Raw genomic sequence first — 21421 nt, 5'->3', positions numbered from 1 at the left:
CCCACCCAAGTGCAGTATCGATCGATCACTGTCACTTACAAAACACTAAACACATAACTGCAGACAATGAACTCTGTCGTCCTCGTGGAGACCCTGCATACGACCTTAGAAAGCCTGAAGGCGGTGCTTGGCTTTCGGGGCCCCGTACACAGCTAGGCTCCCAAAAAATCCCACACATGTGGTATCCCCATACTCAGGAGAAGCAGCAGAATTTATTTTGGGGTGTCATTTCACATATGCCCATAGCATGTGTGAGCAATATATAATTTAGTCACAACTTTGTGAAAAAAAAAAGTTTGTAATTTTCCCGCAACTTGTGGCAAAATCTAAAATATTCCATGGACTCAAAATGCCTCTCAGCAAATAGCTTGGGGTTTCTACTTTCTAAAATGGGGTCATTTGGGGGGGGGGGGGTTGTGCCATCTTGGCATTTTATGGCCTTCAAAACTGTGATAAGTAGTGAGGAGTGAAAATTACAAATCCTGAAGGCGGTGCTTGGCTTTCGGGGCCCCGTACGCGGCTAGGCTTCCAAAAAGTCAACCACATGTGGTATCTCCGTACTCAGGAGAAGCAGCAGAATGTATTTTGGGGTACAATTCCACATATAACCGTGGCATGTGTGAGCAATATATCATTTAGTGACAACTTTGTGTAAAAAAAAAATATTCAATGGGCTCAACATGCCTCTTATCAATTTCCTTAGGGTGTCTACTTTCCAAAATGGGGTCATTTGGGGGGGTTTTGTACTGCTCTGCCATTTTAGCACCTCAAGAAATGAGATAGGCAGTCATAAACTAAAAGCTGCGTAAATTCCAGAAAATGTACCTTAGTTTGTAGACGTGACAACTTTTGCGCAAACCAATAATAATACACTTATTGACTTTTTTTTTTACCAAAGACATGTGGCTGAATACATTTTGGCCTAAATGTATGACTAAAATTGAGTTTATTGGATTTTTCTAATAACAAAAAGTAGAAAATATCATTTTTTTTCAAAATTTTCGGTCTTTTTACATTTATATCGCAAAAAATAAAAATCGCAGAGTCAGTCAAATACCTTTAAAAGAAAGCTCTATTTGTGGGAAAAAAACCTCTGGTCATTGACCAGCAAAATGGTCCGGTCTGAAAGTGGTTAAAGACCAAATGAGGTTCCATCCCAGTACGTTCAACATCTTTCGCCGTGATCGGTTTCTTCAGGATCAAGGAAGTAGAAATATTCATATCATAGAAGAACAAATATGTTACTCTTTAAACTATACATAAAAAGAAAAAATGAAAAATCAACAACTGTCTCTGAAAAATATACATAAAATAGTGCCTGAGTGAACTGTGGAATAAAGCTACTTGTATACAGTCGGCGAGTGTATACATAAGACTGGCTAGTTTACACAGTGTTTACAGAGATGCAAGGGTGTACAGAGAAGCTAGTATACATAGAAGACTACAGCACACTAGACTCTCTGAATACACAAAACCCTCTGTATACCACAGCCTGTCTTCTGTATACACTAGCCTGTAAAAACTAGCTAGAATACACCAGCCTGTCTCTGTACCTACTAGACTCTCTGTATACACTACCCAGTCTTCTGTATACACTGTCAGCTTTGATGTATACCCAAGCCTGTCTTCTGTATACACTAGTTTCTCTATATGCACTGTCCTTTCTGTATACACTCGACCCTCTCTATACACTAACCTCTCTCTATACACTAACATCTTTGTATATACTAGCCTCTCTTTAAACTAGCCTCTCTGTGTACCCCAGCCTCACTGTTTACTCTAGCATCTCTGTATACTCAAGCCTATCTGCATACACAAGTCTGTATTCTGTATTCACTAGCCTCTCTTTAAACTAGCCTCTCTGTATACCCCAGAGTAACTGTATACTCTAGCCTCTCTGTATACACTAGCATTTCTGTATACATCACCCTATCTGTATTCACTAGCCTCTCTGTATACCCCAGCCTGCCTCTCTATATACACTAGCTTTTCTTCTGAATATAATAGTCTCAGTCTCTCTCTATAACCAAGCCTGTTTTCTGTATACATTAGCATGTGTCCTGTATACACTAGCCGGTCTTCTTTATTCTCTAGCCTCTCCGTATACAATAGCCTGCCATCTAAATAAAATACATACTTTTTATACCCAACCGGTTTTCTGTATAAACTAGCCTACCTTCTGTATACCTTAGCCTCTCTGTATAAACTAGCCTTCCTTCTATATACACTGCCATTTATGAGGTAAACAAAGAGTCTAGTGTACATAAACGACAGGCTAGAGTATAAAGAGAGGATAGGGTATACAGAAGAAAGCCTAGTGTATACAGAACACAGGCTAGTACCCTGAGCCTGGGTGAGAGAGGATGAGGAGCATTAGGAGGGCTTGGTCTTCCACATCCGACCAAGTGTTCTGCATGATGTGGCTCAACACGTCCAGCTGCCGAAAATAAGGACAATCGTGGGAGGCACACAACACCCACTGTAACAGTGCTAGGTTCCTGTATTACAGAAACAGAACACCAGCAGAAGGGGTATCTTCAGGTGTATACTGTGCAGGAGGCACACAACACCCACTCTAACTTCTGCACTGCAGATGCCTGTATTGCAGAAATTGAACACCAGTAATAAAGGGTAGCTTCAGGTGTGTGCTGTGCAGGAGGCACATAACACCCACTGTAACAGTGCTAGGTTCCCAAGCAGTAAAGACACTGTCCCTGCCTATCATCCTCTTTCCCTGACCGCCGCAACACACTATACAAGGCCGCTGCGCTGGCGGCCTTATATAGTGTGGGGTGTGTACTAAACCCCCCTGAGCTATAATTGGCCATAGGAATCCTGCCTCTGGTCAATTGTGGCTCTCCTCTCAGAGGATGTCACATCTGTTCTTATTATATAGAATTTATTATGCTCCTCGTAAACTTTTTCAATTTGGCCGAACGGCAGGACGCAAGTTGCCCCCGGTGCGGGAACATGGAGGGAGACATGATGCACATGTTTTGGAGATGCCCGAAGTTGATCCGCTACTGGACGGAGGTGACAGGAACCATTGATCGGGTGTTTGGAACCTCCACCAGGATGGAGGCGAAGTATTGTCTCCTGGGATTAGTTGAAGGAGTTGGAAACCCGGGAAGCAGCCAGATGGCAGTTCTGAGATGCCTATTTCAGACAAGGAAACTGATTGCCCAACCCTGCTTAACCTCCAATGTTGGCAATGACTTGTTTTTTTTCGCTTGTTTCCCAAGATGACCATGTTGGCGTTTGTCAAGATGGTTGAGAGTGCCCGAAGAGATCGCCTATGGCCCCATCACCTTGAAAGTGCCCGATCTTGTCTGATCTCGGAGGCTAAGCATTGTCGGGCCTGATTAGTAACTGGATGGAAGACCGACTGGGAATACCAGGTGCCGTATGCTTATTTCTTGATCATGCATCAAGGGACACAGGAGCTTCATTACATAGTGGGTTATATAGGCACCTCTGGTGATTGGACACTGGTTAACCCCCAATTAAGGAGAATTCCTCCCCTATATAACCCCTCCCATATGGGAGGCACCTCAGTTTTTTCGCCAGTGTCTATGGTGGTTGGTCACGTAAAACATGTGCTATGAAGAAAGCTCTGTGCAGGTCCCTGCGGGGGTCTAAGGGCTACAACAAACCGGATCCATATCTCGGGCTGATATTTTGTCTCCCAAGATGATATGGTACCCGGGCCTCGTCATCCGAAGAAATTAGGTTTTGCCTGTAAGTTCTCTCATATTGGAAGACTGGGCTCTGGGAAAACCAGACTTGGTGAACTATTTACATAGTGGCACGAAAGTTTCTGACAGAGTCTTTTACAAGGTCCAGGTAGGAGGTTCTTCTGAGAAGGAACCCCCAAAAAAACGTGAAGGTTGGCACAACTCTGCCCGTCGTGATGGGTGAAGGCTGGAATCTGTCTGTTTTCAGCAATTCCTGCGGCGAGGACAGGTAAGGGAAGTTAATCCTATATAAATTATATTATGGATTTCTTCATTGAATAGTTGTATGTCTTACCTGGTTTCCACCACTAGAGGGAGTAAGAGCAGCCTGATGCATACTTACATGCGGGGCTTACAGATACACACGCTCAGTGAAGCCTGGTTCTCCCAGATGACTCACGTCTCCACTGCAATCTCTGCCACAATGAAGGTGATACAGGGGTCCCACGTAGTCTGGGGGTCCCACGTATCTCCGATGGCGATTCCCTTCCCCCCTGGATACCGGCGTTCCTCATGCACGCTCGCCGAGCGCGCTTCCGTGCTAGTGGAGGAGGGGGGGTGTGGTTGCAAACCGTGCACATCGGTGTGCACGGCGCTGTACTGCGCAGGCGCCAGGCGGCAGTTTTAAAAAGCCCAGAGCGTCAGGGGGCTGTAAGTGGAGACACAGAAGCTGTGGGCAGTAAGCATCCCAAGGGATTGGATCCAGGCAAACCTAAGACACCTACTCAGCATCAGGTTGTGCAGTTTAAGCATGTATATTTATTGTGAGACTTTAAGCACAACAGTGATTGCACTTTGTACTAGTACCTCTGCTTTGTAGCTTAGGACTATGTCTCCTCGTAAGAGGGTCTCAGGGGGAGGTAACAAGTCACCGCCTAGGTCTAGGGGTTCTAAAAATGCCTGTAGGTTATCATACCCCCCTGCAAGACTGGAGCCAGCCTCACAGGATGAGTCAGTGCCCCTGTCAGGTTTTGCAGCCTCTCCTAATATTTCAGCCCCGGTATACGTCACTGGGGCTACATTGGAGGGTTTTGAAGGGAGAATCATGAATTTTATTTCAGCTTCCCTGAAAGATAGCAGGAAAAGGGGTAGATCCCCTCCCTCTGCTGAGATTCCTCTTTCAGATGACACTTCTGACAATGAGGAGAGATCCCTATCTTGGGACAGGGATCTTGAGCAGTCGGATGAATCAGAGGAAGAGAAGAGAGTCCCCTCCTCCCAGGCGCTCAGAAAACAGGTGCAGTATTATACTGAATTGGTGCGTACCACATTCAGAATGCCTGCTGCTGAGATTGCTACGTCCTCTGTTTCTTCCCTGGGAGTCAGGAAAATCCCACAGACTGCCTTTTCCTTTCCAATTCATCCCTTAATGGATAAATTGTTGTATGAGGATTGGGGACATCCCGATAAACTGTTTGCTCCTCCTAAAAGGTTTTCTATGCTTTATCCTCTGTCGATGTGGCTGTTTCTTGCGTGAATAGAAACCTGACCTGTCCTTTGGATAATGCTCAGGTATTTAAAGATCCAACTGATAAGAAGCTGGAAACATTATTAAAAGCCTCCTTTTCCATGACTGGCGCTGTAGTGCAACCTACAGTCGCAGCTGTGGGGTTGTGTCAGTTCCTCAAGGAACAGGTTAAGCAGAGGCTTGGCCTCCTTCCCAGTGAGGAAGTGGAGAATTATGCAGAAATACCTCTAATTCTGTGTTTCATGATTGATGCCATTTTGGATTCTGTCCAACAAGCATCTCGTTTGTCTCTCCTGTTGGTACACATGCGAAGGGCCCTATGGCTAAAGAATTGGGCAGCTGAGCTATCATGCAAGAAGCATTTGATTGGGTTCCCGTTTAAAGGGGAACGTTTGTTTGGAGAAGAATTAGACAAATTCGTCCAAAAAATTTCAGGGGGTAAATCTACTCTCCTTCCAGTCAAAAGGAGCAAATGTCCATCATTTAGGCATTCTCTCTCTCCTGGAGCATCAAGCTCTAAGCAGTGGCGACGGCCTTCCCAACCCCCCTCTACAGGAAAGGCTCAAGGCCGGGCCCAGGGGCATAAGAAATCCTGGGGGCGAAAGCCTGCCAAGCAGAGCCCAAAAGCTTCCTTGTGAAGGGGCGCCCCTGCTCGGCCGAGTGGGGGGAAGGCTCCTGCAGTTTGCGGAAGCCTGGCGGGAAGAGATCCGGGACAAGTGGGTGGTCTCTTCGGTATCTCTGGGCTACAAGCTGGAGTTTCAGGAGATTCCACCTTCTCGCTTTCTAATGTCAAGGATCCCCAGGGACCCAGTAAAGCAAAGACCTCTATTTCTGGCCTTAGATCACTTACTATCCCAGGGGGTGATAGTAGAAGTGGACCCAAAAGAACAGGGTTCAGGGTTTTACTCGAATCTCTTCACCGTTCCAAAGCCACATGGAAGTGTCAGACCTATCCTGGATCTGAAGGATCTGAACCGGTTTTTACGCATCCGGTCCTTCCGAATGCAGTCAATTCGCACTGTGGTCTCCTCCCTGCAAGGGAGAGAGTTTATGGCATCAATAGACATCAAGGATGCATATCTCCATGTGCCAATTTTTTCAGCGCACCAAAAGTATCTAAGGTTTGCTGTAGAGCGGCGCCATTTTCAATTTGTGGCCTTGCCGTTCGGACTCGCTACGGTCCCTCGAGTCTTCACAAAGATTCTGGACCCTCTCTTGGCAAACCTAAGAGCTCAGGGTATAGCCGTCATGGCTTATCTAGACGATTTGCTTCTCATAGAGAAAACAGTAGCGCTCCTGAACCACAGTGTTACCAGAACGCTAGAACACCTGGATTATAAACCTAGAAAAGTCGTCCCTACAGCCTGCTACCAGGTTGGAATACCTGGGTATGATTATCGACACCGCTCAGGGCAAGGTGTTTCTACCAAGGCCAAAAGCCTTGGCCATTGGGTATCTGGTGCGCCTAATTCTGGGCAGAAGATCTTCCCCCATTCGGTTGTGCATGAGACTGTTAGGGAAAATGGTCGCCTCCTTCGAGGCCATTCCATTCGCCCAGTTCCACTCAAGGCCTCTGCAAAGATGCATCCTTGCGGCTTCGAACAGGAAGCCCCAGTCCTTGGATCTTCCTATGCGTCTATCCCCAGGGACACGCAAGAGTCTGATTTGGTGGTTACAAACCGAGAATTTGCTGAAAGGCAAAACTTTTCTTCCTCTTCCATGGAAGATTATTACGACAGATGCCAGCCTGACAGGCTGGGGAGCAGTGTTGGAGGAGACGTGCTCGCAGGGGAAATGGTCTGCGATCGAGAAGCTATTGCCCATAAATGTCTTGGAGATCCGGGCAGTTTATATGGCTCTCATAAACTGGTCTTTCAGACTACGGGGTCTCCCTGTTCGGGTTCAGTCCGACAATGCCACAGCAGTGGCCTATATCAATCACCAGGGCGGTACCAGGAGTCTGGTTGCGCAAAAAGAGGTGAATCGCATACTTGTCTGGGCAGAAAGGCATGATCCATGCCTTTCTGCAGTCTTCATTCCAGGAGTGGAAAATTGGCAGGCAGATTTTCTGAGCCACCAGCAGTTGGGCCCAGGAGAATGGGCTCTGCACCCCGACGTGTTTTGGAACATATGTCACAGGTGGGGTACTCCAGACGTAGATCTGTTTGCATCCAGGTTCAACAGAAAACTGGACAAATTTGTGTCAAGGACAAGAGATACACTCGCTCAGGGGTCGGATGCTCTGACAGTTCCCTGGGCTCAGTACAATTTGATTTATGCCTTCCCCCCGTGCCCGCTTCTGTCGGCGGTTCCTGAGAAGAGTCAAGAGGGAGACAAAGTCGGTTCTTTTGGTAGCCCCGGCTTGGCCCAGGCGACCGTGGTACGCAGAGATCATGAAGTTGGCAGTAGGCAGGCCGTGGATCCTCCCTCCCCGGCCAGATCTGCTCTCACAGGGTCCAATTTACCATCCTGCTTTACACAGTCTGAATTTGACGGTTTGGCTGCTGAGACCCACATTCTGAGAGACCGTGGGCTTTCGAGGCCAGTCCTTTCTACTCTGATCAATGCCAGAAAGCCGGCCTCCAGGCTTATTTACTACAAAATCTGGAGGGCATATGTTTCCTGGTGTGAACTCAGGGAATGGCATCCTAGAAAGTATGTCATTAGCAGGATCTTGGCCTTCCTCCAGTCAGGCCTAGAAATGAATTTGGCCATAAGCACTATCAAGGTGCAGATTTCGGCCTTGTCAGCAGGGCCGTCTTTAGCGCAGGGCAAACGGGGCACCTGCCCTGGGCCCAATGTTTGTAGGGGGGCAGTCTCTTATTGTCTCCTGCAGTATGTCTGCAGTCTCTGATTGTCTCCTGAAGTATGTCCACAGTCTCTGATTGTCTCCTGCATTATGTCCGCAGTCTCTGATTGTCTCCTGCAGTATGTTCGCAGTCTCTGATTGTCTCCTGTAGTATGTCCCCAGTCTCTGTCTCCTGCAGCATGTCGCCAGTCTCTGATTGTCTCCTGCAGTATGTCGCCAGTCTCTGATTGTCTCCTGCCGTATGTCCGCAGTCTCCGATTGTCTCCTGCAGTATGTCCGCAGTCTCTGATTGTCTCCTGCAGTATGTCCGCAGTCTCTGATTGTCTCCTGTAGTATGTCTGCAGTCTCTGAACCTCTCTTGTAGTATGTCTGCACTCTCTGACACTCTCCTGTAGTATGTGTATTAATGTGCCCCTTTACTTGCTGAATTATTTAGGATTGCTCCACTGCTCAGTGAGAGATAATGATGTGTATTAGCCTGTAGCAACCAATCAGCGAACAGTAGTGATCTGCTTTAATCTCTAGCAGCCAATCAGTAAGTGGTAATGATGTGCATTAACCTTTAGCAACCAATCGGCAAGCAGAAATTATGTGTTGTAACCTCTAGCAACCACCCAGCGAGCAGTAAGGATAGGCTGTAACCTCTGGCAAACAATTGCAATCACTGTGTGATCTGCTGCAGTAAACTGATTTTGAGTCTACCTGCTATTTTTTGTATGTCTCAGAATGGAGGTGGGCCCCAAGAAAATGTTTGCCCAGGGCCCAATCAAAATTAAAGACGGCCCTGCTTGTCAGTGTTTTTTCAGAAGCCACTTGCATCGCATTCCCTGGTGCGGGCTTTCATCCAGGGGGCTATGCGGATAAGGCCGCCAGTCAAACCTCTGGTATGCCCATGGGATCTGAATTTGGTTCTCTCAGCTTTGCAGGGGCAACCTTTTGAACCTTTGCATCAGGCTTCGTTAGTTCTTTTGACTAAAAAATTGGTTTTCTTGGTAGCCATATCCACAGCTAGAAGAGTGTCAGAACTAGCAGCTCTCTCCAGCAAAGAGCCATATCTAATTATTCATAAGGACCGGGTGGTAATGCGTCCCAACAGGTCCTTTCTGCCTAAGGTGGTTTCACGATTCCATTTGAATCAAGATGTAATCCTACCATCCTTTTTTCCGGACCCACAGTCCGCAGAAGAAGAATCTTTGCACACTTTGGATGTGGTAAGGGCAATCAGTATCTATCTTCAGGCAACTGCTCAGATAAGGAAAACTGATTGCTTATTTATTTAGGAAGGGCCAGGCGGCATCAAAATACACTCTCTCAAGGTGGATTAGACAGATTATTTCTCAGGCCTATAGTGTTAAAGGAAAGATCCCTCCTTTTCAAGTGAAAGCGCACTCAACTAGGGCTGTAAGTGCTTCTTGGGCAGTACATCACCAGGCCTCCCTGGCTCAGATCTGTAAGGCTGCAACTTGGTCATCAGTCCACACATTCACCAGATTCTATCAGGTGGATGTCAGAGGGCAAGAGGATATCGCCTTTGGGCGCAGTGTACTGCAGGCTGCAGTTTAGGTCCTCTGGTCCTTGGCGGTCTATATATTATGAGCTGTGTCTCCCTCCCCTCAATCTGAGCATTGCTTTGGGACATCCCACTATGTAATGAAGCTCCTGTGTCCCGTGATGTATGATCAAGAAAATAGGATTTTTATATACAGCTTACCTGTAAAATCCTTTTCTTGAGAGTACATCATGGGACACAGGGCTCCCGCCCCTCTTGGGTTTTACGTGGTTTCCTATTGCTTTGCTACAAAACTGAGGTGCCTCCCATATGGGAGGGGTTATATAGGGGAGGAATTCTCCTTAATTGGGGGTTAACCAGTGTCCAATCACCAGAGGTGCCTATATAACCCACTATGTAATGAAGCTCCTGTGTCCCATGATGTACTCTCAAGAAAAGGATTTTACAGGTAAGCTGTATATAAAAATCCTATTTTTTTATGTTGTTGGCGTTGACCTGTTTTTTTTTCGCTTGTTCCCCAAGATGACCATCTTGGCGTTTGTCAAGAGGGTTGAGAGTGCCCAAAGAAAGTGCCTATGGCCAAATCACCCTGAGAGTGCCCGATCTTGTCTGATCTCGGAGGCTAAGCATTGTCTGGCCTGATTAGTAACTGGATGGGAGACCGACTGGGAATACCAGGTGCCGTAGGCTTCTTTTTATGTTGTTGGCGTTGACATGGTTTTTTTTTCCGCTTGTTTCCCAAGGTGACCATCTTGGCATTTGTCAAGAGGGCTGAGAGAGCCCAAAGAAATCTCCTACGGCCACATAACCCTGAAAGCGCCAGATCTCATCTGATCTCAGAGGCTAAGCAGGGTCCGGCCTGGATAGGACCTAATTACAGGTGCCGTAGGAATCTTTTTATATTGTAGGCTTTGACCTCTTTTTTTTCCGCTTGTTTCCCAAGGTAACCATTTTAGCATCTGTCAAGAGTTTTGAGTATGTCCCGAAGCGTTCGCCTAAGGTTACATCACCCTGAAAGCGCCCGATCTCAGAGGCTAAGCAGGGTCAGGGTCAGATGGGAGACCGCCAGGGTCTATGTTGTTGGCGTTGACCTGTTTTTTTTTCACTTGTTTCCCAAGATGACCATCTTGGCATTTGTCAAGAGGGTTGAGAGTGTCTGAATAGAACACCTATGGCCACATCACCCTGAAAGCGCACAATCTCATCTGATCTCAGAGGCCTAGCAGTGTACGGCCTGGTTAATACCTGTATGGGAGACCATCTTTGAATACCAGGTGCCGTAGGCTTCTTTTATGTTGTTGGCGTTGACCTGTTTATTTTCGCTTGTATCCCAAGGTGACCATCTTGGCGTTTAACAAGAGGGTTGAGAGTGCCCAAAGAGATCGCCTACGGCCCCATCACCCAGAAAGCACCCAATCTTGTCTTATCTCGGAGGCTAAGCAGTGTCGAGCCTGGTTAGTACCAGGATGGGAAGAACGTCTGGGAATAACAGGTGCCATAGGCTTCTTTTTATGTTGTTGCCTTGACCTGTTTTTTTTTTCACTTGTTTCCCAAGTTATTCTGTATAATCTAGCCTATCTGTATACACTAGTGACCATCTTGGCGTTTGTCAAGAGGGTTGAGAGTGCCCAAAGAGATCACCTACGGCCACATCACCCTGAAAGAGCCCAATCTCATCTGATCTCAGAGGCTAAGCAGGGTTGGGACCAGTTTAGTACCTGGATGGGAGACCGCCTGGGATTTCCAGATGCCGTAGGCTTCTTTTTATGTTGTTGCCGTTGACCTATTTTTTTCCGCTTGTTCCCAAGGTGACCATCTTGGCGTTTGTCAAGTGAGTTGAGAGTGCCTGAAGATATCGGCTATGGTCACATCACCCTGAATCTGTTCCATCTCGTCTGATCTTGGAGGCTAAGCAGGGTCAGGCCTGGTTAATGCCTGGATGGGAGACCGCCTGGGAATACCAGGTGTCGTAGGCTTCTTTTTTTTTTCAAATATAATTTGTACTCCAAACAGGGGAAGACGGTCCCCCGAGTACATAATGCAACAGAGAAATACAGAGCAAAAAGCACCTGAACAATACTTGATACAGGTATATTCGCAACTGTGAGTCTGCCTTCCATCAATCACAATGATTCGAGGCACGGATAAAGTACTGTACCAAGATCCAGGGTCACACAAACCCCAGGTCCCTCCGGCATAATCCATCCAGAGGGGGGTGTGGGGCCGTCATTCCCAATTTTCCACTTTTTCCAAAAGAGAGAGGGGGTGGAGGGGGTGAGAGATAGTGGAGGAAGGCAGAAAAGAGAAGGGGTGAAAGATCAGGAAAGGAGAAGAGGGGACGAGACACGATGGCAGCCACTGTCCAAGGGGCCAGTCAAGGAAAGCTCAGAGCACTAAGGCGATAGCAGGCAACATCCTTCCAGTGAGAATATAAAGGTATTCCAGATGTCCCAGGTTTGTTTAAAAAACTCTTGTTTACCTTGTGATGTGAGGATCAAGTCCTCCACTTTTTTTAATGTCCTCTATTTTCCTAAGCCAGTGAGTAATGAAAGGGGGGGGGGCATTTTTTCCAATAGAGAGGGATGCAGGATTTCGCCGCATTCATCACATACTGTAAAATAGATTTTTTGTACTTCTTAATGGGAATCTGTGAATGGTGCAAGAGAAAGAATGCAGCCTCTTCCGGGATGGAGAAGTCTGTGAATTTTTGTGTTATGCATTGGATCTCTGTCCAGAAGTCCACCAAGCTGGGGCAGGACCAAAAAATGTGGAGCAATGTGCCTTCTTCTTCTCCACACCTCCAGCATATGTTCGAGGAAAAGGGGAAACATTTATGCAGCTTTGATGGTGTCAAATACCACCTGGTCAGAAGTTTAAAATTCGTCTCCTGTATCTTCGTGCACAGCGAGGTTTTGAGAGCCAAAGTGATAATGTGTCACGTTGTCTCTGTGCTGGGGAAAACAAGCAATTAAGGTCCTTTTCCCAGTTGGACAGACAGGTTAAGTGTGGGTGATCTGTTTGAGAGAGAATGTGGGCCAAAGGGCCTTCGCTCCTGCATAAAGTCTCAAACTCCGTCTGAGGGTGGGCGAAAGTTTGAGGATTGGGGATGGAATGGAGAAAATGATGTCGTTCCGCCGCTCTCCAAAAAGGCAGTTGGAAAAGCCCTGTCGGATCTGTTAGGGTTGAGAAAGAAGGCCATTTTCCATCAATGACGAATTTAGACGCATGGTCTAGGTTGGAATTTCTAACTGGGTCCCCGGTTCAAATTTCGGATGGCCTCGTATAGGGAATAGTCAAAGACGTGAGTGTGTTTTGGGTAGCGATCAGGTGACTGACTTTCAACGAACCCCCTATAGTGGGATGTGACGTCAATTCTGTGGGTAAATCCTTATAGCACCACATGGCGCTTTTTAGCGGAATTCGGGAGTGAGATTGTTCTAGTTGCACCCAGAGCTTAGAAAGTTTGTTTCGATTCCAGTCCAATACACGCCCCAGATGGGAAGCCAGGTAGTAGCGTCACATGTCAGGGAGAACCAACCCTCCCTGTTGTTTAGACAATGTCAGCTGTGACCGCTTAAGTCTATGATTTTTGTGGGCCCAGTTAAATTGAGTGAGCAGGGATTGAGCTTGCTTAAAAAACGGGACTGGAATCTGGATCGGGAGAGCTTGGAAAAGATAGGTAAATTTAGGGAGTATGTTCATTTTAATGAGATTGCATCTCCTGAACCAGGAATGGAGGCCAGAATGCCACCCGTGAAGCAAACTGTGGATCTTAGCGACAAGGGGTGGGGGAAGTTCAACATAAACGTGCGCACGATGTCCGGTGGAATGTAAGTACCTAAGTAGTTAAGGGCTGTATGGGTCCATTTAAATCGAAAATTGGACTGCAAGTCTAGTAACGTTTGCGGGGGGACTGCAACCCCCATGGCCTCTGATTTCAAGAAGTATCCCGTATATCTGGAATTCCCAAAGGAGATTTGGCAAGGAAACTCTGGGATTCGTCAGCGAGAACAGCATGTCATCCGCGTAGGCAGATATCTTGCACTCAATAGTACCCATTTGGAGTCCCGTTATGTCTGAGTTTTGTCGAATTGTGGAGAGAAAGGGTTCCAATGACAGTGCGAATAATAGGGGTGACAGGGGACAACCCTGTCTGGTCCCATTCCCGATGTCAAGGGGAGCTGAGAGCACTCCATTCGCTTTGACTTGAGCTGAAGGGCGTGAGTATATCTTACTTATCCATGCCAGCATCCGTTCACTCACACCTATATTGCGAAGGACCGAAAACATGAATGTCCATTTGACCCGATCAAAAGCCGGTAGTTCTGAGGAACGTGTCTTGGTGATCATTGGGAGCGTACACAGTGGCAAATGTAAAAAGGAGCTCTCCAATGTGGCCCCTAAGAAAAAGATATTTACATACAAGATTATATACAAGATTTTATACACCAGAGAATCCTGGAGAACCCAGGGGATCCTGCTAGAGATCAGAATGGAGACTCCCTTGGTCTTAGAGGAGGGGTTAGTAGAGTGGTAGACCTTAGGGAAGGATCTCAACCATAGAAAGGAGAGGCTAGTATTTTTAAAATGTGTTTCTTGTATAAAGGCCACATCAGTACAGGAAGTCTTCAGTTCTCACAGGAGGATCCTGGGGAGTTCAGGCCCTTAACGTTTAGAGAGGTGACCTTGACTGAGTCTGCCATCGCTCCTCTGGGAAGGGGAGGGAGACGTCAGAGAAAAGCAAAGAAAGTTGAACCAATGTAGGTATTGGGTAGGTAATGGATGGCGGAAACTAAGGGGGGGAAAGGAAAAGCAAATGGAAAGAAAGGTAAGGGGAAAAAGAGGCCGGGCACCTCAACCCCAGGGGGAGAGGGAAATTAAGGGTTGTCCGCACTCAACAGTACAGGAAGGGTATACTAAAACAGCACAATTATGCTCTTCTGTATACACTAGTCCATCTGTATACACTAGCAAGTATGCATACTCTAGCCTCTCTCTCTGTATACCCTAGCCTCCATCTCTGCATACCCAGGAAGTTTTTCTGTATAATCTAGCCTATCTGTATACACTAGCCTTTCTTTTGTACACATTAGCCTCTCTGTATAAACTAGCTGGTCTTCTGTATACACGAGCCTCTCTGTATACCCTTGGTTGTCTTTTGTATACACTAGCTTCTCTTTATACATTAGCTCTCTGTATACCCAAGCCTCTCTGTATACACTAGTCCGTCTGTATACACTAGCAAGTCTGCATACACTAGCCTCTCTGTGTAACCCAGCCTCTCTCTTTATATACCCTAGCCTCCATCTCTGCATACCCAGGACGTTTTTCTGTATAATCTAGCCTATCTGTATACACTAGCCTGTCTTTTGTACACATTAGCCTCTCTGTATAAACTAGCCGGCCTTCTGTATACACTAGTCCGTCTGTATACACTAGCAAGTCTGTGTAACCCAGCCTCTCTCTCTGTATACCCTAGCCTCAATCTCTGCATACCCAGGACGTTCTTCTGTATAATCTAGCCTATCTATATACACTAGCCTGTGTTTTGTACACTTTAGCCTCTCTGTATAAACTAGCCGGTCTTCTGCATACACGAGCCTCTCTGTATACCCTTGGATGTCTTTTGTATACACTAGCTTCTCTTTATACATTAGCTCTCTGTATACCCAAGCCTCTCTGTATACACTAGTCTGTCTGTATACACTAGCAAGTCTGCATACACTAGCCTCTCTGTGTAACCCAGCCTCTCTCTCTGTATACCCTAGCCTCCATCTCTGCATACCCAAGATGTTCTTCTCTATAATCTAGCCTATTTGTATACACTAGCCTGTCTTTTGCACACATTAGCCTCTCTATATAAACTAGCCGGTCTTCTGTATACACTAGTCCATCTGTATACACTAGCAAGTATGCATACCCTAGCTCCTCTCTCTGTATACCCTAGCCTCCATCTCTACATACCCAGGACGTTCTTCTGTATAATCTAGCCTATCTGTATACACTAGCCTGTCTTTTGTACACATTAGCCTCTCTGTATAAACTAGCCAATCTTCTGCATACACGAGCCTCTTGACAGGACACGGGGCTGTCATGCCGGTGGCATCTCCCATTGGAGGAAGAGATGATGGCCCCAACCCCTTGGCAGCATTTTTACATTTGCCACTGTGTACGCTCCAAAAGGTTAACAAGACACGTTCCTCAGAACTACCCTGCACAGATTATGTGACTTTCGGGAGGGCCAGTTGATATTAGGTGGGGACTTTAATGTCCCCTTTCGCCATCGGTTGACACTTCTGCCTCTTGCTCCTCGCTCCTCATTTCCTCTAGAAAGCGGATTACTAAGTGTTTACTGAATGACCAATTAGTTGATGTCTGGCGTCTGCAACACTCCGGGGAAAGGGACTACTCTTTTTGCTCTTCCCCTCACAAATCATACTTGAGGATAGACTTCTTCTTGATTCCACATGACCAACTGCACTTGGTGAGCTCTTCCTCCATCGCCCATATTACTTGGTCCGACCACGCTCCTGTAGCCCTTACCTACACCCTCTCTAGGAACCCCTCACCTAGGTCTCTATTCTGGCACCTTTATGAGAGCCTCCTCCAGATACCGGAAGTTTTAGCAGATGTGACCAGGGAATTGGACCTTTATTTCCAAGAAAACTAAACGCAGGACTGTGACCCGGGGATAATTTGGGAGGCTCAAAAGTCAGTACTCCGCAGGGTACTTATCAGGCACGGGGCGCGCATCAAACGAACACGGAAAGGAACAGCTTTCTAATCTGTTTCGTGAACTTGCCTCTGTGGAAGCGAAACATAAACATGCCCCCTCACAGACATTAGAGATTGAATTGGGGACACTCCGTACCCAGATTACTGACCTACTCCATTATAAAGCGAAAGCGGCACTCCAGTTTTGTCGTAAACTGACGTAGGAGTCAGGGGACAAATGCGGAAAAATCGTAGCCAGGTCGGTAAAGGAGTTGAAATCTGCCTCTTACATACCATAGCTGCATATTGTTTATCATTTTATTTATTTGTTGTGTTCAGCGCTGATTGATTTTTCGTTAGATAGATGAGAATGGCCAGAGGGCCTCTACCCCAACCCAATTAGCCAAAGTCTTTGAAAAATTTTACTCTGATCTCTACAACCTGCCCGATTCAGGGTCCGGACAGAACAATATAGACAGATATGTAACCGGTTCTGGTCTACCAACCCTCTCATTGGAATCACGGGAGTACTTGGAGGACCCGATCACACGGGAAGAAGTCCAGACGGCCGTGGGACCTCCGAAGGTGGGTAAGGCTCCGGGCCCTGACTGATATACTATACTATAAGACCTTCCTCGCTATTCTCGGCCCGCGCTTGGTGAATTTATTTAATACTCAGAGCTCGAATGGGGATTTTTCTGAGGATACCCTTAGAGCCCACATATCGTTGATACCTAAGGAGGGCAAAGACCCGGGCCTGTGTGGGATTTACAGACCCATTTCCCTCCTAAATTCGGTCCTAAAACTATTCTCTAAAATCCTCGCCACATGATTGGCACATCACTTGCTGTCCCTTATACATATTGACCAGTTAGGTTTTATTCCCACCAGGGAAGATAGGGACAACACCATTAAGGTGCTTACCCTTGTCCATAAAGCAAAGTCATCTGGGACCCCTTGTCTTTTCGTGAGTACTGATGCTGAGAAGACTTTTGATCGGGTCAAATGGACATTCATGTTCTCGGTCCCTCGCCATATAGGTCTGAATGAACGAATGCTGGCATGGATAAGTAAGATATACTCACGCCCTTCAGCTCAAGTCAAAGCGAATGGGGTGCTCTCATCTCCCCTTGACATCGGGAATGGGAGCAGACAGGGTTGCCCCCTGTCGCCCCTATTATTCGCACTGTCATATGAACCCTTTCTCTCCACAATTCGACAAAACTCAGACATAACGGGACTACAAATGGGTACTATTGAGTGCAAGATATCTGCCTACGCGGATGACATGCTGTTCTCGCTGACGAATCTCAGAGTTTCCTTGCCAAATCTCCTTCGGGAATTCCAGATATACGGGATACTTCTTGAAATCAGAGGCCATGGGGGTTGCAGTCCCCCCGCAAACGTTACTAGACTTGCAGTCCAATTTTCGATTTAAATGGACCCATACAGCCCTTAACTACTTAGGTACTTACATTCCACCGGACATCGCGTGTACGTTTATGTTGAACTCCCCCCCCCCCTTGTCACTAAGATCCGCAGTTTGCTTCACAGGTGGCATTCTGGCCTCCATTCCTGGTTCAGGAGCTGCAATCTCATTAAAATGAACATACTCCCTAAATTTACCTATCTTTTCCAAGCTCTCCCGATCCAGATTCCAGTCCCGTTTTTTAAGCAAGCTCAATCCCTGCTCACTCAATTTAACTGGGCCCACAAAAATCCCAGATTTAAGCGGTCACAGCTGACATTGTCTAAACAACAGGGAGGGTTGGTTCTCCCTGACTTGCGATGCTACTACCTGGCCTCCCATCTGGGGCGTGTATTGGACTGGAATCGAAACAAACTTTCTAAGCTCACTCCCGAAGCGCCATGTGGTGCTATAAGGATTTACCCACAGAATTGACATCACATCCCACTATAGGGGCTTCGTTGAAAGTCAGTCACCTGATCGCTACCCAAAACACACTCACGTCTTTGACTTCCCCCCTATTCCCTATATGTGGCCATCCGAACTTTGAACCGGGGACCCACTTAGAAATTCCAACCTAGACCATGCGTCTAAATTCGTCATTGATGGAAAATGGCCTTCTTTCTCAACCCTAATGCCGCGTACACACAACCAGACTTTTCAACATCAAAGGTCCGACGGAACAATTCCGGCAGACCATTCGATCGTGTGTGGGCTGCAGCAGACTTTTGATTTGCAAAAATCCGACAGACTTTAGAAATGGAACATGTTTCAAATTTTACCGCCGTAACTCCGCCGGACCCAGTTCCTACCGAGAAATCCGCTCGTGTGTATGCTAGTCCGACGGACAAAAACCGACGCGAGGGCAGCTATTGGCTACTTACTGGCTATCAACTTCCTTATTCTAGTCCGGTCGTACGTCATCACGTTCGAATCCGTCGGACTTTGGTGTGATTGTGTGTGGCCAAGTCCGTTCATTCGGAAAGTCCATCAGAACTCTGTCAGAACTCCGTCGAAAGTCTGTCGGACCTAGTCCCTCAAAAAGTCCGGTCGTGTGTACGTGGCATTACAGATCCGACAGGGCTTTTCCAACTGCCTTTTTGGAGAGCGGCGCAATGACATAATTTTCTCCATTCCATCCCCAATCCTCAAACTTTCGCCCGCCCTCAGACAGAGTTTGAGACTCTATGCAGGAGCGAAGACCCTTTGGCCCACATTCTCTCTCAAACAGATCACCAGGGCCGGATTAACATAGGGGCTATTGGAGCTGCAGCTCCAGGCCCCTTTCTCAAGATAGGCCCATATGCCCAAAAAAATAAATAAATAAAAATAAATAAATAAAAAAAGATTGACTTCGAGGATTGTAGCTCGGCGATCAGGAGTCACAGAGACCCCATATTTGGGGAGTAGGTAGCTAAATACACACTCCAACACTGGTTAAAATATGGGGCTGCTATCATCTATGGTTCCGGAGATACGGGGCTCATTGCGCTGCCTGTCAGAAGCTACATACAGAGCGGCAGTATAAATACAAGCTGGAACACTCTGCAGCAGACTGAGAGGATGAACTCACAGAGCTTATAATAATTATTTGTATATTACTTATGATAATTAACCCCTTGCCACCCGGGCCATTCTGAGACTTCTCTCCTACATGTAAAAATCATCATTTTTTTATGCTAGAAAATTACTCAGAACCCCCAAGCATTATATATTGTTTTAGCAGACACCCTATGGAATAAAATGGTGGTCTTTGCAACTTTTTATGTTACACGATATTTGCGCAGCAATTTTTCAAACTTTTTTTTGGAAAGAAACTGTTTCATTCATAAAAAAAACACTAAAGTTAGCATGATTTTTTGTTGTGTACTAAGCAATGCTTTACATTTTTTTACAGGTTACATGTTTAGAGTTACAGAGGAGGTCTAGAGCTAGAATTATTGCTCTCGCTCTAACGATCATAGCATATGTAACCTGTGTGTATCTGGCTCTGATACTAACCAGTGCCTACCCAGGGACTGACTAGTATCTCTCCCCAGCCTGTCCCCACACACCCACACACCCTCTCACCTGCTGACATGTGAATGGGGCAATCACTTCCGCAGTGTTATTGTGTTCTGCCAGTGAATACAATGATTAGTGTTGCTAACTATAGCTGGCAGCACTGATTGTTTTGGGGAAAACCTGAAAGGCTGGTTGTACTCAAGTCGGTTAATAGGTTGACTTGTATAAAACCAGCTAGCCCATACATAGATCGACTATGGCTGGTCTCTGCTTAATTGGTGTAATTTCAATCCATGTATGGACCACTTAACCACTACACAGCCCCTAAACATCCTTCCACAAACCTTTACATTTTTCCTTCCCAGATTATTTCATCATCCTCTCCTATACAAGTGCCCACTGTCATACTCTCCACACTTCTCTCCTATATATAGTGCCCACTGTCATACCCTTCACACTCCTCTCCTATACATAGTGCCCACTGTCATACCTCCAACACTTCTCTCCTATACATAACGCCCGCTGTCATACCCTCCACACTCCTCTCCTGTACATACTACTCACTGTCATACCCTCCACACTCCTTTCCTATACATAGTGCCCACTGTCATACCTCCAACACTTCTCTCCTATATATAGTGCCCACTGTCATACCCTCCACACTCCTCTCCTGTACATACTACTCACTGTCATACCCTCCAAACTCCTCTCCTATACATAGTGCCCACTGTCATACCTCCAACACTCCTCTCCTGTACAATTCTACTCACTGTCATACCCTCCACACTCCTCTCCTATACATAGTGCCCAATGTCATACCCTCTACACTCCTCTGCTGTGCATACTGCCCACTGTCATACCCCTCACACTCCTCTCCTGTACATAGTGCCTTCTGCCATACCCTCCACACTCCTCTCCTGTACATAGTGCCCACTGTTAGACCCTCCACATTCCTCTCCCTCACCTGCACATACTTCCCACTTTTATACCATCCATACTCCTCCCCTATGCCTCTTATCCACAAAAACTGTTCTTTAAAATTATGCTGAATATCCTCAATGTTACCAGCTCTAGAATGGGCACACTTTTGTCAGTTCAACTAAAGGAAATATCACAGTCCTCATATTTGTTCTGCCCCATTATTAGTACTTACCGTATATACTCGAGTATAAGCCGAGATTTTCAGCCTCTTTTTTGAGGCTGAAAGTGCCCCCCTCGGCTTATACTCGAGTCATCGCTGTCTGCCTGCTCGATCAGCGTGTCGAGCAGACAGACAGCGGCCATTCTATAATTCAAAAGCCGCGCCTCCGGCTCCGCCTTCGCCTGTGATAGGCGGAACACTGAATTTCCCAGCAGCCTGTGTTCCGCCTATCACGGACATCGTCTCATCCTCGTACTACGGACGAGGATGAGACGATGTCCGTGATAGGCGGAACACAGGCTGCTGGGAAATTCAGTGTTCCGCCTATCACAGGCGAAGGCGGAGGCGCGGCTTTTGAATTTTACAATGGCCGCCGAGGCGCCGACGAAGAGCGGCGATCCTGGCAAGGCACGGGACGGAGGCAAGGCAAGGCACGGCACGGGACGGGACGGAGGCAAGGCACGACACGGGACGGAGGCAAGGCACGGCACGGGACGGAGGCAAGGAGGCAAGGCACGGGACGGAGGCTCGGGACACAGGTAGGCTGGACACACACACACACACACACACACA

The 21421-nt window shown here is 46.9% G+C and overlaps 3 pseudogenes; all 3 read left to right on the top strand.

The window, feature by feature from the left end:
• Positions 1–3291: 3291 nt before the first annotated feature.
• Positions 3292–3410, top strand: LOC143949283 (5S ribosomal RNA; annotated as a pseudogene).
• A 6682-nt stretch (positions 3411–10092) lies between these two features.
• LOC143948365 (5S ribosomal RNA) lies at positions 10093–10211 on the top strand (annotated as a pseudogene).
• A 949-nt stretch (positions 10212–11160) lies between these two features.
• LOC143949613 (5S ribosomal RNA) lies at positions 11161–11280 on the top strand (annotated as a pseudogene).
• Positions 11281–21421: the final 10141 nt, after the last annotated feature.

This window comes from Lithobates pipiens, unplaced genomic scaffold (assembly GCF_037356315.1).
Source record: "Lithobates pipiens isolate NorthernLeopardFrog02 unplaced genomic scaffold, aLitPip1_a1.2 Scaffold_10, whole genome shotgun sequence".
NCBI lineage: Eukaryota > Metazoa > Chordata > Amphibia > Anura > Ranidae > Lithobates > Lithobates pipiens.
Note: the sequence above shows the minus strand (reverse complement) of the source record. Positions and strands in the feature narration are given on the sequence as shown.